Raw genomic sequence first — 13,819 nt, forward strand, 5'->3', positions numbered from 1 at the left:
TTAGAACTCGGTGACTAATGCAGGATACTATCACCATCCTTTTTCAGTTGGTTAATATCTGATCAATCATGAATTGATGATAAATTGTTTTGAACTACTGCATGTGACAGCTTAAGGTGTGCTTCCACCAACCAAATGTAGCTTCTTTTATACCTTATCTACTTTAGGAAACCACTTTGATGTAAGTCACTGGATCTTCTCCTTTTCAGTTGGTTAATATCTGATCAATCATCAGTTGATGATAAATTGTTTTAAACTACTGCATGTGACAGCTTAAGGTGTGCTTCCACCAACCAAATTTAGCTTCTTTTATACCTTATCTACTTTAGGAAACCACTTTGATATATATCACTGGATCTTCTCCTTGGAGAATAAATATGGCAGCAGTGGGATTTGATTCCAACGGCTTGAATAGCTCTGTCATCCTACAACCTGCTGTACACTTTAAAATATTTTAGCTCTCATATCTGGAATGTCATTCAAAACTTTACCCAAAGTCAGGAAAAGCTGAGATAAAATGCAAAAGAAGCCAGGTACATTTAACAAGTAATGATTATATTTGACTTCAAATTTCCTTCATTTAGCGCAACTGATGTATCCAAACAACTTTGAAGTATTATTCAAATGCCTAAAATAGACAGCTGTGAGAATAAAATCCAGAGTGATAGAAAAGTTAGAGAAATCGGAATATAAATCCATCAATTTATACCAATGAGTCACGTTGCCAACATTTCCATCTCTAATTGTATGATAAGACAACTCAGTAATTAAATATTAGTGATGATATTACTTCTAGTTACTTCATGCCAACTTAATTTTGGCTCATCTTGACTGTTAGCAGATAACATTTTTAAAACATTTGGGAAGTCTCTTGTAACAATGATGAACTATTGAGTAGCTAGAGGAATCTTTCACCAACAAATTTCAGCTGGGTAATATCCTATCTAATGGAAAAAAAGAATCAGTTTGACATCAATAACTGGCCTACTCTTTGTATAATAAATATGGCAGCAGTGGGATTTGAACCCACGCTTCCGAAGAGACTGGAGCCTTAATCCAGCGCCTTAGACCGCTTGGCCATGCTACCACATGTGCTTATCATTTGGATAGCTCACAGATCTAGAACATCAAAATTAAAGGGTTTTTTGTTTTAAAGTATTAATTGAAAAGATGTCAGCAAAGGTTAAAAGAAAGTTCATTATTAAACATAAAATCGATGAGAAATTCATATTTTTTATTGAATTGCATTTTGTTTATTTTAATTGAAATAATAAAAAGAAGTTGAGATGCATGAAGTAGTAAAATATTAGTTCTGATAGGGCACATAATTAGTTCATGCAAAAGTAAAATATCTTTACTGTTAGCAGATATCATTATTTTAAAGGTTTGAGAAGACTGTTGCAACTATGATGAACTGTTTAGAACTCGGTGACTAATGCAGGATACTATCACCATTCTTTTTCAGTTGGTTAATATCTGATCAATCATGAATTGATGATAAATTGTTTTGAACTACTGCATGTGACAGCTTAAGGTGTGCTTCCACCAACCAAATGTAGCTTCTTTCATACCTTATATACTTTAGGAAACCACTTTGATATAAGTCACTGGATCTTCTCCTTTTCAGTTGGTCAATATCTGATCAATCATCAGTTGATGATAAATTGTTTTAAACTACTGCATGTGACAGCTTAAGGTGTGCTTCCACCAACCAAATTTAGCTTCTTTTATACCTTATCTACTTTAGGAAACCACTTTGGTATATATCACTGGATCTTCTCCTTGGAGAATAAATATGGCAGCAGTGGGATTTGATTCCAACGGCTATAATAGCTCTGTCATCCTTCAACCTGCAGTACACTTTAAAATATTTTAGCTCTCATATCTGGAAAGTCATTCAAAACTTTACCCAAAGTCAGGAAAAGCTGAGATAAAATGCAAAATTAGCCAGGTACATTTAACAAGTAATGATTATATTTGACTTCAAATTTCCTTCATTTAGCGCAACTGATGAATCCAAACAACTTTGAAGTATTATTCAAATGCCTAAAATAGACAGCAGTGAGATTAAAATCCAGAGTGATAGGAAAGTTAGAGAAATCGGAATATAAATCCATCAATTTATACCAATGAGTCACGTTGCCAACATTTCCATCTCTAATTGTATGATAAGACAACTCAGTAATTAAATATTAGTTATGATATTACTTCTAATTACTTCATGCCAACTTAATTTTGGCTCATCTTGACTGTTAGCAGATAACATTTTTAAAACATTTGGGAAGTCTCTTGTAACAATGATGAACAGTTGAGTAGCTAGAGGAATCTTCCACCAACAAATTTCAGCTGGGTAATATCCTTTCTAATGGAAAAAAAGAATCAGTTTGACATCAATAACTGGCCTACTCTTTGTATAATAAATAGGGCAGCAGAAGGATTTGAACCCACGCCTCCGAAGAGACTGGAGCCTTAATCCAGCGCCTTAGACCGCTCGGCCATGCTACCACATGTGCTTATCATTAGGATAGCTCACAGATCTAGAACATCAATATTAAAGGTTTTTTTGTTTTAAAGTATTAATTGAAAAGATGTCAGCAAAGGTTAAAAGAAAGTTCATTATTAAACATAAAATCGATGAGAAATTCATATTTTTTATTGAATTGCATTTTGTTTATTTTCATTGAAATAACAAAAGAAATTGAGATGCATGAAGTAGTAAAATATTAGATCTGATTGGGCACATAATTACTTCATGCAAAATTAAAATTTTAATATCTTTACTGTTAGCAGATATCATTATTTTAAAGGTTTGAGAAGACTGTTGCAACTATGATGAACTGTTTAGAACTCGGTGACTAATGCAGGATACTATCACCATCCTTTTTCAGTTGGTTAATATCTGATCAATCATGAATTGATGATAAATTGTTTTGAACTACTGCATGTGACAGCTTAAGGTGTGCTTCCACCAACCAAATGTAGCTTCTTTCATACCTTATATACTTTAGGAAACCACTTTGATATAAGTCACTGGATCTTCTCCTTTTCAGTTGGTTAATATCTGATCAATCATCAGTTGATGATAAATTGTTTTAAACTACTGCATGTGACAGCTTAAGGTGTGCTTCCACCAACCAAATTTAGCTTCTTTTATACCTTATCTACTTTAGGAAACCACTTTGGTATATATCACTGGATCTTCTCCTTGGAGAATAAATATGGCAGCAGTGGGAATTGATTCCAGTGGCTTGAATAGCTCTGTCATCCTACAACCTGCTGTACACTTTAAAATATTTTAGCTCTCATATCTGGAATGTCATTCAAAACTTTACCCAAAGTCAGGAAAAGCTGAGATAAAATGCAAAAGAAGCCAGGTACATTTAACAAGTAATGATTATATTTGACTTCAAATTTCCTTCATTTAGCGCAACTGATGTATCCAAACAACTTTGAAGTATTATTCAAATGCCTAAAATAGACAGCTGTGAGATTAAAATCCAGAGTGATAGAAAAGTTAGAGAAATCGGAATATAAATCCATCAATTTATACCAATGAGTCACGTTGCCAACATTTCCATCTCTAATTGTATGATAAGACAACTCAGTAATTAAATATTAGTGATGATATTACTTCTAGTTACTTCATGCCAACTTAATTTTGGCTCATCTTGACTGTTAGCAGATAACATTTTTAAAACATTTGTGAAGTCTCTTGTAACAATAATGAACTGTTGAGTAGCTATAGGAATCTTCCACCAACAAATTTCAGCTGGGTAATATCCTTTCTAATGGAAAAAAAGAATCAGTTTGACATCAATAACTGGCCTACTCTTTGTATAATAAATATGGCAGCAGAGGGATTTGAACCCACGCCTCCAAAGAGACTGGAGCCTTAATCCAGCGCCTTACACCCCTCGGCCATGCTACCACATGTGCTTATCATTAGGATAGCTCACAGATCTAGAACATCAAAATTAAAGGTTTTTTTGTTTTAAAGTATTAATTGAAAAGATGTCAGCAAAGGTTAAAAGAAAGTTCATTATTAAACATAAAATCGATGAGAAATTCATATTTTTTTTAATTGCATTTTGTTTATTTTCATTGAAATAACAAAAGAAATTGAGATGCATGAAGTAGTAAAATATTAGTTCTGATAGGGCACATAATTAATTCATGCAAAATTAAAATTTGAATATCTTTACTGTTAGCAGATATCATTATTTTAAAGGTTTGAGAAGACTGTTGCAACTATGATGAACGGTTTAGAACTCGGTGACTAATGCAGGATATTATCACCATCCTTTTTCAGTTGGTTAATATCTGATCAATCATGAATTGATGATAAATTGTTTTGAACTACTGCATGTGACAGCTTAAGGTGTGCTTCCACCAACCAAATGTAGCTTCTTTTATACCTTATCTACTTTAGGAAATCACTTTGATATATATCACTGGATCTTCTCCTTGGAGAATAAATATGGCAGCAGTGGGATTTGATTCCAACGGCTTAAATAGCTCTGTCATCCTACAACCTGCTGTACACTTTAAAATATTTTAGCTCTCATATCTGGAATGTCATTCAAAACTTTACCCAAAGTCAGGAAAAGCTGAGATAAAATGCAAAAGAAGCCAGGTACATTTAACAAGTAATAATTATATTTGACTTCAAATTTCCTTCATTTAGCGCAACTGATGTATCCAAACAACTTTGAGGTATTATTCAAATGCCTAAAATAGACAGCTGTGAGATTAAAATCCAGAGTGATAGAAAAGTTAGAGAAATCGGAAAATAAATCCATCAATTTATACCAATGAGTCACGTTGCCAACATTTCCATCTCTAATTGTATGATAAGACAACTCAGTAATTAAATATTAGTTATGATATTACTTCTAATTACTTCATGCCAACTTAATTTTGGCTCATCTTGACTGTTAGCAGATAACATTTTTAAAACATTTGGGAAGTCTCTTGTAACAATGATGAACAGTTGAGTAGCTAGAGGAATCTTCCACCAACAAATTTCAGCTGGGTAATATCCTTTCTAATAGAAAAAAAGAATCAGTTTGACATCAATAACTGGCCTACTCTTTGTATAATAAATATGGCAGCAGAGGGATTTGAACCCACGCATCCGAAGAGACTGGAGCCTTAATCCAGCGCTTTAAACCGCTCGGCCATGCTACCACATGTGCATATCATTAGGATAGCTCACAGATCTAGAACATCAAAATTAAAGGGTTTTTTGTTTTAAAGTATTAATTGAAAAGATGTCAGCAAAGGTTAAAAGAAAGTTCATTATTAAACATAAAATCGATGAGAAATTCATATTTTTTATTGAATTGCATTTTGTTTATTTTCATTGAAATAACTAAAGAAATTGAGATGCATGAAGTAGTAAAATATTAGTTCTGATAGGGCACATAATTAATTCATGCAAAATTAAAATTTGAATATCTTTACTGTTAGCAGATATCATTATTTTAAAGGTTTGAGAAGACTGTTGCAACTATGATGAACGGTTTAGAACTCGGTGACTAATGCAGGATACTATCACCATTCTTTTTCAGTTGGTTAATATCTGATCAATCATGAATTGATGATAAATTGTTTTGAACTACTGCATGTGACAGCTTAAGGTGTGCTTCCACCAACCAAATGTAGCTTCTTTTATACCTTATCTACTTTAGGAAACCACTTTGATATAAGTCACTGGATCTTCTCCTTTTCAGTTGGTTAATATCTGATCAATCATCAGTTGATGATAAATTGTTTTAAACTACTGCATGTGACAGCTTAAGGTGTGCTTCCACCAACCAAATTTAGCTTCTTTTATACCTTATCTACTTTAGGAAACCACTTTGATATACATCACTGGATCTTCTCCTTGGAGAATAAATATGGCAGCAGTGGGATTTGATTCCAACAGCTTGAATAGCTCTGTCATCCTACAACCTGCTGTACACTTTAAAATATTTTAGCTCTCATATCTGGAATGTCATTCAAAACTTTACCCAAAGTCAGGAAAAGCTGAGATAAAATGCAAAAGAAGCCAGGTACATTTAACAAGTAATGATTATATTTGACTTCAAATTTCCTTCATTTAGCGCAACTGATGTATCCAAACAACTTTGAAGTCTCTTGTAACAATGATGAACTGTTGAGTAGCTAGAGGAATCTTTCACCAACAAATTTCAGCTGGGTAATATCCTATCTAATGGAAAAAAAGAATCAGTTTGACATCAATAACTGGCCTACTCTTTGTATAATAAATATGGCAGCAGTGGGATTTGAACCCACGCCTCCGAAGAGACTGGAGCCTTAATCCAGCGCCTTAGACCGCTTGGCCATGCTACCACATGTGCTTATCATTTGGATAGCTCACAGATCTAGAACATCAAAATTAAAGGGTTTTTTGTTTTAAAGTATTAATTGAAAAGATGTCAGCAAAGGTTAAAAGAAAGTTCATTATTAAACATAAAATCGATGAGAAATTCATATTTTTTATTGAATTGCATTTTGTTTATTTTAATTGAAATAATAAAAAGAAATTGAGATGCATGAAGTAGTAAAATATTAGTTCTGATAGGGCACATAATTAGTTCATGCAAAAGTAAAATATCTTTACTGTTAGCAGATATCATTATTTTAAAGGTTTGAGAAGACTGTTGCAACTATGATGAACTGTTTAGAACTCGGTGACTAATGCAGGATACTATCACCATTCTTTTTCAGTTGGTTAATATCTGATCAATCATGAATTGATGATAAATTGTTTTGAACTACTGCATGTGACAGCTTAAGGTGTGCTTCCACCAATCAAATGTAGCTTCTTTCATACCTTATATACTTTAGGAAACCACTTTGATATAAGTCACTGGATCTTCTCCTTTTCAGTTGGTCAATATCTGATCAATCATCAGTTGATGATAAATTGTTTTAAACTACTGCATGTGACAGCTTAAGGTGTGCTTCCACCAACCAAATTTAGCTTCTTTTATACCTTATCTACTTTAGGAAACCACTTTGGTATATATCACTGGATCTTCTCCTTGGAGAATAAATATGGCAGCAGTGGGATTTGATTCCAACGGCTATAATAGCTCTGTCATCCTTCAACCTGCAGTACACTTTAAAATATTTTAGCTCTCATATCTGGAAAGTCATTCAAAACTTTACCCAAAGTCAGGAAAAGCTGAGATAAAATGCAAAATTAGCCAGGTACATTTAACAAGTAATGATTATATTTGACTTCAAATTTCCTTCATTTAGCGCAACTGATGAATCCAAACAACTTTGAAGTATTATTCAAATGCCTAAAATAGACAGCAGTGAGATTAAAATCCAGAGTGATAGGAAAGTTAGAGAAATCGGAATATAAATCCATCAATTTATACCAATGAGTCACGTTGCCAACATTTCCATCTCTAATTGTATGATAAGACAACTCAGTAATTAAATATTAGTTATGATATTACTTCTAATTACTTCATGCCAACTTAATTTTGGCTCATCTTGACTGTTAGCAGATAACATTTTTAAAACATTTGGGAAGTCTCTTGTAACAATGATGAACAGTTGAGTAGCTAGAGGAATCTTCCACCAACAAATTTCAGCTGGGTAATATCCTTTCTAATGGAAAAAAAGAATCAGTTTGACATCAATAACTGGCCTACTCTTTGTATAATAAATAGGGCAGCAGAAGGATTTGAACCCACGCCTCCGAAGAGACTGGAGCCTTAATCCAGCGCCTTAGACCGCTCGGCCATGCTACCACATGTGCTTATCATTAGGATAGCTCACAGATCTAGAACATCAAAATTAAAGGTTTTTTTGTTTTAAAGTATTAATTGAAAAGATGTCAGCAAAGGTTAAAAGAAAGTTCATTATTAAACATAAAATCGATGAGAAATTCATATTTTTTATTGAATTGCATTTTGTTTATTTTCATTGAAATAACAAAAGAAATTGAGATGCATGAAGTAGTAAAATATTAGATCTGATTGGGCACATAATTACTTCATGCAAAATTAAAATTTGAATATCTTTACTGTTAGCAGATATCATTATTTTAAAGGTTTGAGAAGACTGTTGCAACTATGATGAACTGTTTAGAACTCGGTGACTAATGCAGGATACTATCACCATCCTTTTTCAGTTGGTTAATATCTGATCAATCATGAATTGATGATAAATTGTTTTGAACTACTGCATGTGACAGCTTAAGGTGTGCTTCCACCAACCAAATGTAGCTTCTTTCATACCTTATATACTTTAGGAAACCACTTTGATATAAGTCACTGGATCTTCTCCTTTTCAGTTGGTTAATATCTGATCAATCATCAGTTGATGATAAATTGTTTTAAACTACTGCATGTGACAGCTTAAGGTGTGCTTCCACCAACCAAATTTAGCTTCTTTTATACCTTATCTACTTTAGGAAACCACTTTGGTATATATCACTGGATCTTCTCCTTGGAGAATAAATATGGCAGCAGTGGGAATTGATTCCAGTGGCTTGAATAGCTCTGTCATCCTACAACCTGCTGTACACTTTAAAATATTTTAGCTCTCATATCTGGAATGTCATTCAAAACTTTACCCAAAGTCAGGAAAAGCTGAGATAAAATGCAAAAGAAGCCAGGTACATTTAACAAGTAATGATTATATTTGACTTCAAATTTCCTTCATTTAGCGCAACTGATGTATCCAAACAACTTTGAAGTATTATTCAAATGCCTAAAATAGACAGCTGTGAGATTAAAATCCAGAGTAATAGAAAAGTTAGAGAAATCGGAATATAAAGTATTAATTGAAAAGATGTCAGCAAAGGTTAAAAGAAAGTTCATTATTAAACATAAAATCGATGAGAAATTCATATTTTTTATTGAATTGCATTTTGTTTATTTTAATTGAAATAATAAAAAGAAATTGAGATGCATGAAGTAGTAAAATATTAGTTCTGATAGGGCACATAATTAGTTCATGCAAAAGCAAAATATCTTTACTGTTAGCAGATATCATTATTTTAGAGGTTTGAGAAGACTGTTGCAACTATGATGAACTGTTTAGAACTCGGTGACTAATGCAGGATACTATCACCATTCTTTTTCAGTTGGTTAATATCTGATCAATCATGAATTGATGATAAATTGTTTTGAACTACTGCATGTGACAGCTTAAGGTGTGCTTCCACCAACCAAATGTAGCTTCTTTCATACCTTATATACTTTAGGAAACCACTTTGATATAAGTCACTGGATCTTCTCCTTTTCAGTTGGTCAATATCTGATCAATCATCAGTTGATGATAAATTGTTTTAAACTACTGCATGTGACAGCTTAAGGTGTGCTTCCACCAACCAAATTTAGCTTCTTTTATACCTTATCTACTTTAGGAAACCACTTTGGTATATATCACTGGATCTTCTCCTTGGAGAATAAATATGGCAGCAGTGGGATTTGATTCCAATGGCTATAATAGCTCTGTCATCCTTCAACCTGCAGTACACTTTAAAATATTTTAGCTCTCATATCTGGAAAGTCATTCAAAACTTTACCCAAAGTCAGGAAAAGCTGAGATAAAATGCAAAATTAGCCAGGTACATTTAACAAGTAATGATTATATTTGACTTCAAATTTCCTTCATTTAGCGCAACTGATGAATCCAAACAACTTTGAAGTATTATTCAAATGCCTAAAATAGACAGCAGTGAGATTAAAATCCAGAGTGATAGGAAAGTTAGAGAAATCGGAATATAAATCCATCAATTTATACCAATGAGTCACGTTGCCAACATTTCCATCTCTAATTGTATGATAAGACAACTCAGTAATTAAATATTAGTTATGATATTACTTCTAATTACTTCATGCCAACTTAATTTTGGCTCATCTTGACTGTTAGCAGATAACATTTTTAAAACATTTGGGAAGTCTCTTGTAACAATGATGAACAGTTGAGTAGCTAGAGGAATCTTCCACCAACAAATTTCAGCTGGGTAATATCCTTTCTAATGGAAAAAAAGAATCAGTTTGACATCAATAACTGGCCTACTCTTTGTATAATAAATAGGGCAGCAGAAGGATTTGAACCCACGCCTCCGAAGAGACTGGAGCCTTAATCCAGCGCCTTAGACCGCTCGGCCATGCTACCACATGTGCTTATGATTAGGATAGCTCACAGATCTAGAACATCAAAATTAAAAGTTTTTTTGTTTTAAAGTATTAATTGAAAAGATGTCAGCAAAGGTTAAAAGAAAGTTCATTATTAAACATAAAATCGATGAGAAATTCATATTTTTTATTGAATTGCATTTTGTTTATTTTCATTGAAATAACAAAAGAAATTGAGATGCATGAAGTAGTAAAATATTAGATCTGATTGGGCACATAATTACTTCATGCAAAATTAAAATTTGAATATCTTTACTGTTAGCAGATATCATTATTTTAAAGGTTTGAGAAGACTGTTGCAACTATGATGAACTGTTTAGAACTCGGTGACTAATGCAGGATACTATCACCATCCTTTTTCAGTTGGTTAATATCTGATCAATCATGAATTGATGATAAATTGTTTTGAACTACTGCATGTGACAGCTTAAGGTGTGCTTCCACCAACCAAATGTAGCTTCTTTCATACCTTATATACTTTAGGAAACCACTTTGATATAAGTCACTGGATCTTCTCCTTTTCAGTTGGTTAATATCTGATCAATCATCAGTTGATGATAAATTGTTTTAAACTACTGCATGTGACAGCTTAAGGTGTGCTTCCACCAACCAAATTTAGCTTCTTTTATACCTTATCTACTTTAGGAAACCACTTTGGTATATATCACTGGATCTTCTCCTTGGAGAATAAATATGGCAGCAGTGGGAATTGATTCCAGTGGCTTGAATAGCTCTGTCATCCTACAACCTGCTGTACACTTTAAAATATTTTAGCTCTCATATCTGGAATGTCATTCAAAACTTTACCCAAAGTCAGGAAAAGCTGAGATAAAATGCAAAAGAAGCCAGGTACATTTAACAAGTAATGATTATATTTGACTTCAAATTTCCTTCATTTAGCGCAACTGATGTATCCAAACAACTTTGAAGTATTATTCAAATGCCTAAAATAGACAGCTGTGAGATTAAAATCCAGAGTGATAGAAAAGTTAGAGAAATCGGAATATAAATCCATCAATTTATACCAATGAGTCACGTTGCCAACATTTCCATCTCTAATTGTATGATAAGACAACTCAGTAATTAAATATTAGTGATGATGTTACTTCTAGTTACTTCATGCCAACTTAATTTTGGCTCATCTTGACTGTTAGCAGATAACATTTTTAAAACATTTGTGAAGTCTCTTGTAACAATGATGAACTGTTGAGTAGCTATAGGAATCTTCCACCAACAAATTTCAGCTGGGTAATATCCTTTCTAATGGAAAAAAAGAATCAGTTTGACATCAATAACTGGCCTACTCTTTGTATAATAAATATGGCAGCAGAGGGATTTGAACCCACGCCTCCAAAGAGACTGGAGCCTTAATCCAGCGCCTTACACCCCTCGGCCATGCTACCACATGTGCTTATCATTAGGATAGCTCACAGATCTAGAACATCAAAATTAAAGGTTTTTTTGTTTTAAAGTATTAATTGAAAAGATGTCAGCAAAGGTTAAAAGAAAGTTCATTATTAAACATAAAATCGATGAGAAATTCATATTTTTTTTAATTGCATTTTGTTTATTTTCATTGAAATAACAAAAGAAATTGAGATGCATGAAGTAGTAAAATATTAGTTCTGATAGGGCACATAATTAATTCATGCAAAATTAAAATTTGAATATCTTTACTGTTAGCAGATATCATTATTTTAAAGGTTTGAGAAGACTGTTGCAACTATGATGAACGGTTTAGAACTCGGTGACTAATGCAGGATACTATCACCATCCTTTTTCAGTTGGTTAATATCTGATCAATCATGAATTGATGATAAATTGTTTTGAACTACTGCATGTGACAGCTTAAGGTGTGCTTCCACCAACCAAATGTAGCTTCTTTCATACCTTATATACTTTAGGAAACCACTTTGATATAAGTCACTGGATCTTCTCCTTTTCAGTTGGTTAATATCTGATCAATCATCAGTTGATGATAAATTGTTTTAAACTACTGCATGTGACAGCTTAAGGTGTGCTTCCACCAACCAAATTTAGCTTCTTTTATACCTTATCTACTTTAGGAAACCACTTTGGTATATATCACTGGATCTTCTCCTTGGAGAATAAATATGGCAGCAGTGGGATTTGATTCCAACGGCTTAAATAGCTCTGTCATCCTACAACCTGCTGTACACTTTAAAATATTTTAGCTCTCATATCTGGAATGTCATTCAAAACTTTACCCAAAGTCAGGAAAAGCTGAGATAAAATGCAAAAGAAGCCAGGTACATTTAACAAGTAATGATTATATTTGACTTCAAATTTCCTTCATTTAGCGCAACTGATGAATCCAAACAACTTTGAAGTATTATTCAAATGCCTAAAATAGACAGCTGTGAGATTAAAATACAGAGTGATAGGAAAGTTAGAGAAAGCTGAATATAAATCCATCAATTTATACCAATGAGTCACGTTGCCAACATTTCCATCTCTAATTGTATGATAAGACAACTCAGTAAATAAATATTAGTTATGATATTACTTCTAATTACTTCATGCCAACTTAATTTTGGCTCATCTTGACTGTTAGCAGATAACATTTTTAAAACATTTGGGAAGTCTCTTGTAACAATGATGAACAGTTGAGTAGCTAGAGGAATCTTACACCAACAAATTTCAGCTGGGTAATATCCTTTCTAATGGAAAAAAAGAATCAGTTTGACATCATTAACTGGCCTACTCTTTGTATAATAAATATGGCAGCAGAGGGATTTGAACCCACGCCTCCGAAGAGACTGGAGCCTTAATCCAGCGCCTTAGACCGCTCGGCCATGCTACCACATGTGTATATCATTAGGATAGCTCACAGATCTAGAACATCAAAATTAAAGGGTTTTTTGTTTTAAAGTATTAATTGAAAAGATGTCAGCAAAGGTTAAAAGAAAGTTCATTATTAAACATAAAATCGATGAGAAATTCATATTTTTTATTGAATTGCATTTTGTTTATTTTCATTGAAATAATAAAAAGAAATTGAGATGCATGAAGTAGTAAAATATTAGTTCTGATAGGGCACATAATTAGTTCATGCAAAAGTAAAATTTGAATATCTTTACTGTTAGCAGATATCATTATTTTAAAGGTTTGAGAAGACTGTTGCAACTATGATGAACTGTTTAGAACTCGGTGACTAATGCAGGATACTATCACCATCCTTTTTCAGTTGGTTAATATCTGATCAATCATGAATTGATGATAAATTGTTTTGAACTACTGCATGTGACAGCTTAAGGTGTGCTTCCACCAACCAAATGTAGCTTCTTTCATACCTTATATACTTTAGGAAACCACTTTGATATAAGTCACTGGATCTTCTCCTTTTCAGTTGGTTAATATCTGATCAATCATCAGTTGATGATAAATTGTTTTAAACTACTGCATGTGACAGCTTAAGGTGTGCTTCCACCAACCAAATTTAGCTTCTTTTATACCTTATCTACTTTAGGAAACCACTTTGGTATATATCACTGGATCTTCTCCTTGGAGAATAAATATGGCAGCAGTGGGATTTGATTCCAACGGCTATAATAGCTCTGTCATCCTTCAACCTGCAGTACACTTTAAAATATTTTAGCTCTCATATCTGGAAAGTCATTCAA

General features: G+C 33.1%; 5 non-coding genes across 5 annotated transcripts; all 5 read right to left on the reverse strand.

Annotated features, from left to right (window-relative positions):
• Positions 1-1,005: 1,005 nt before the first annotated feature.
• Positions 1,006-1,087, reverse strand: TRNAL-AAG (transfer RNA leucine (anticodon AAG)). The gene has a single exon. It is a non-coding gene; the product is annotated as a tRNA-Leu (tRNA).
• Positions 1,088-3,846: 2,759 nt separating this feature from the next.
• Positions 3,847-3,928, reverse strand: TRNAL-AAG (transfer RNA leucine (anticodon AAG)). The gene has a single exon. It is a non-coding gene; the product is annotated as a tRNA-Leu (tRNA).
• Positions 3,929-6,275: 2,347 nt separating this feature from the next.
• Positions 6,276-6,357, reverse strand: TRNAL-AAG (transfer RNA leucine (anticodon AAG)). The gene has a single exon. It is a non-coding gene; the product is annotated as a tRNA-Leu (tRNA).
• Positions 6,358-11,496: 5,139 nt separating this feature from the next.
• TRNAL-AAG (transfer RNA leucine (anticodon AAG)) lies at positions 11,497-11,578 on the reverse strand. The gene has a single exon. It is a non-coding gene; the product is annotated as a tRNA-Leu (tRNA).
• A 1,339-nt stretch (positions 11,579-12,917) lies between these two features.
• TRNAL-AAG (transfer RNA leucine (anticodon AAG)) lies at positions 12,918-12,999 on the reverse strand. The gene has a single exon. It is a non-coding gene; the product is annotated as a tRNA-Leu (tRNA).
• Between the last annotated feature and the right edge of the window lie 820 nt (positions 13,000-13,819).

Source organism: Taudactylus pleione, unplaced genomic scaffold, assembly GCF_031769625.1.
Source record: "Taudactylus pleione unplaced genomic scaffold, aTauple2 ptg000016l, whole genome shotgun sequence".
Taxonomy (NCBI): Eukaryota; Metazoa; Chordata; class Amphibia; order Anura; family Myobatrachidae; genus Taudactylus; species Taudactylus pleione.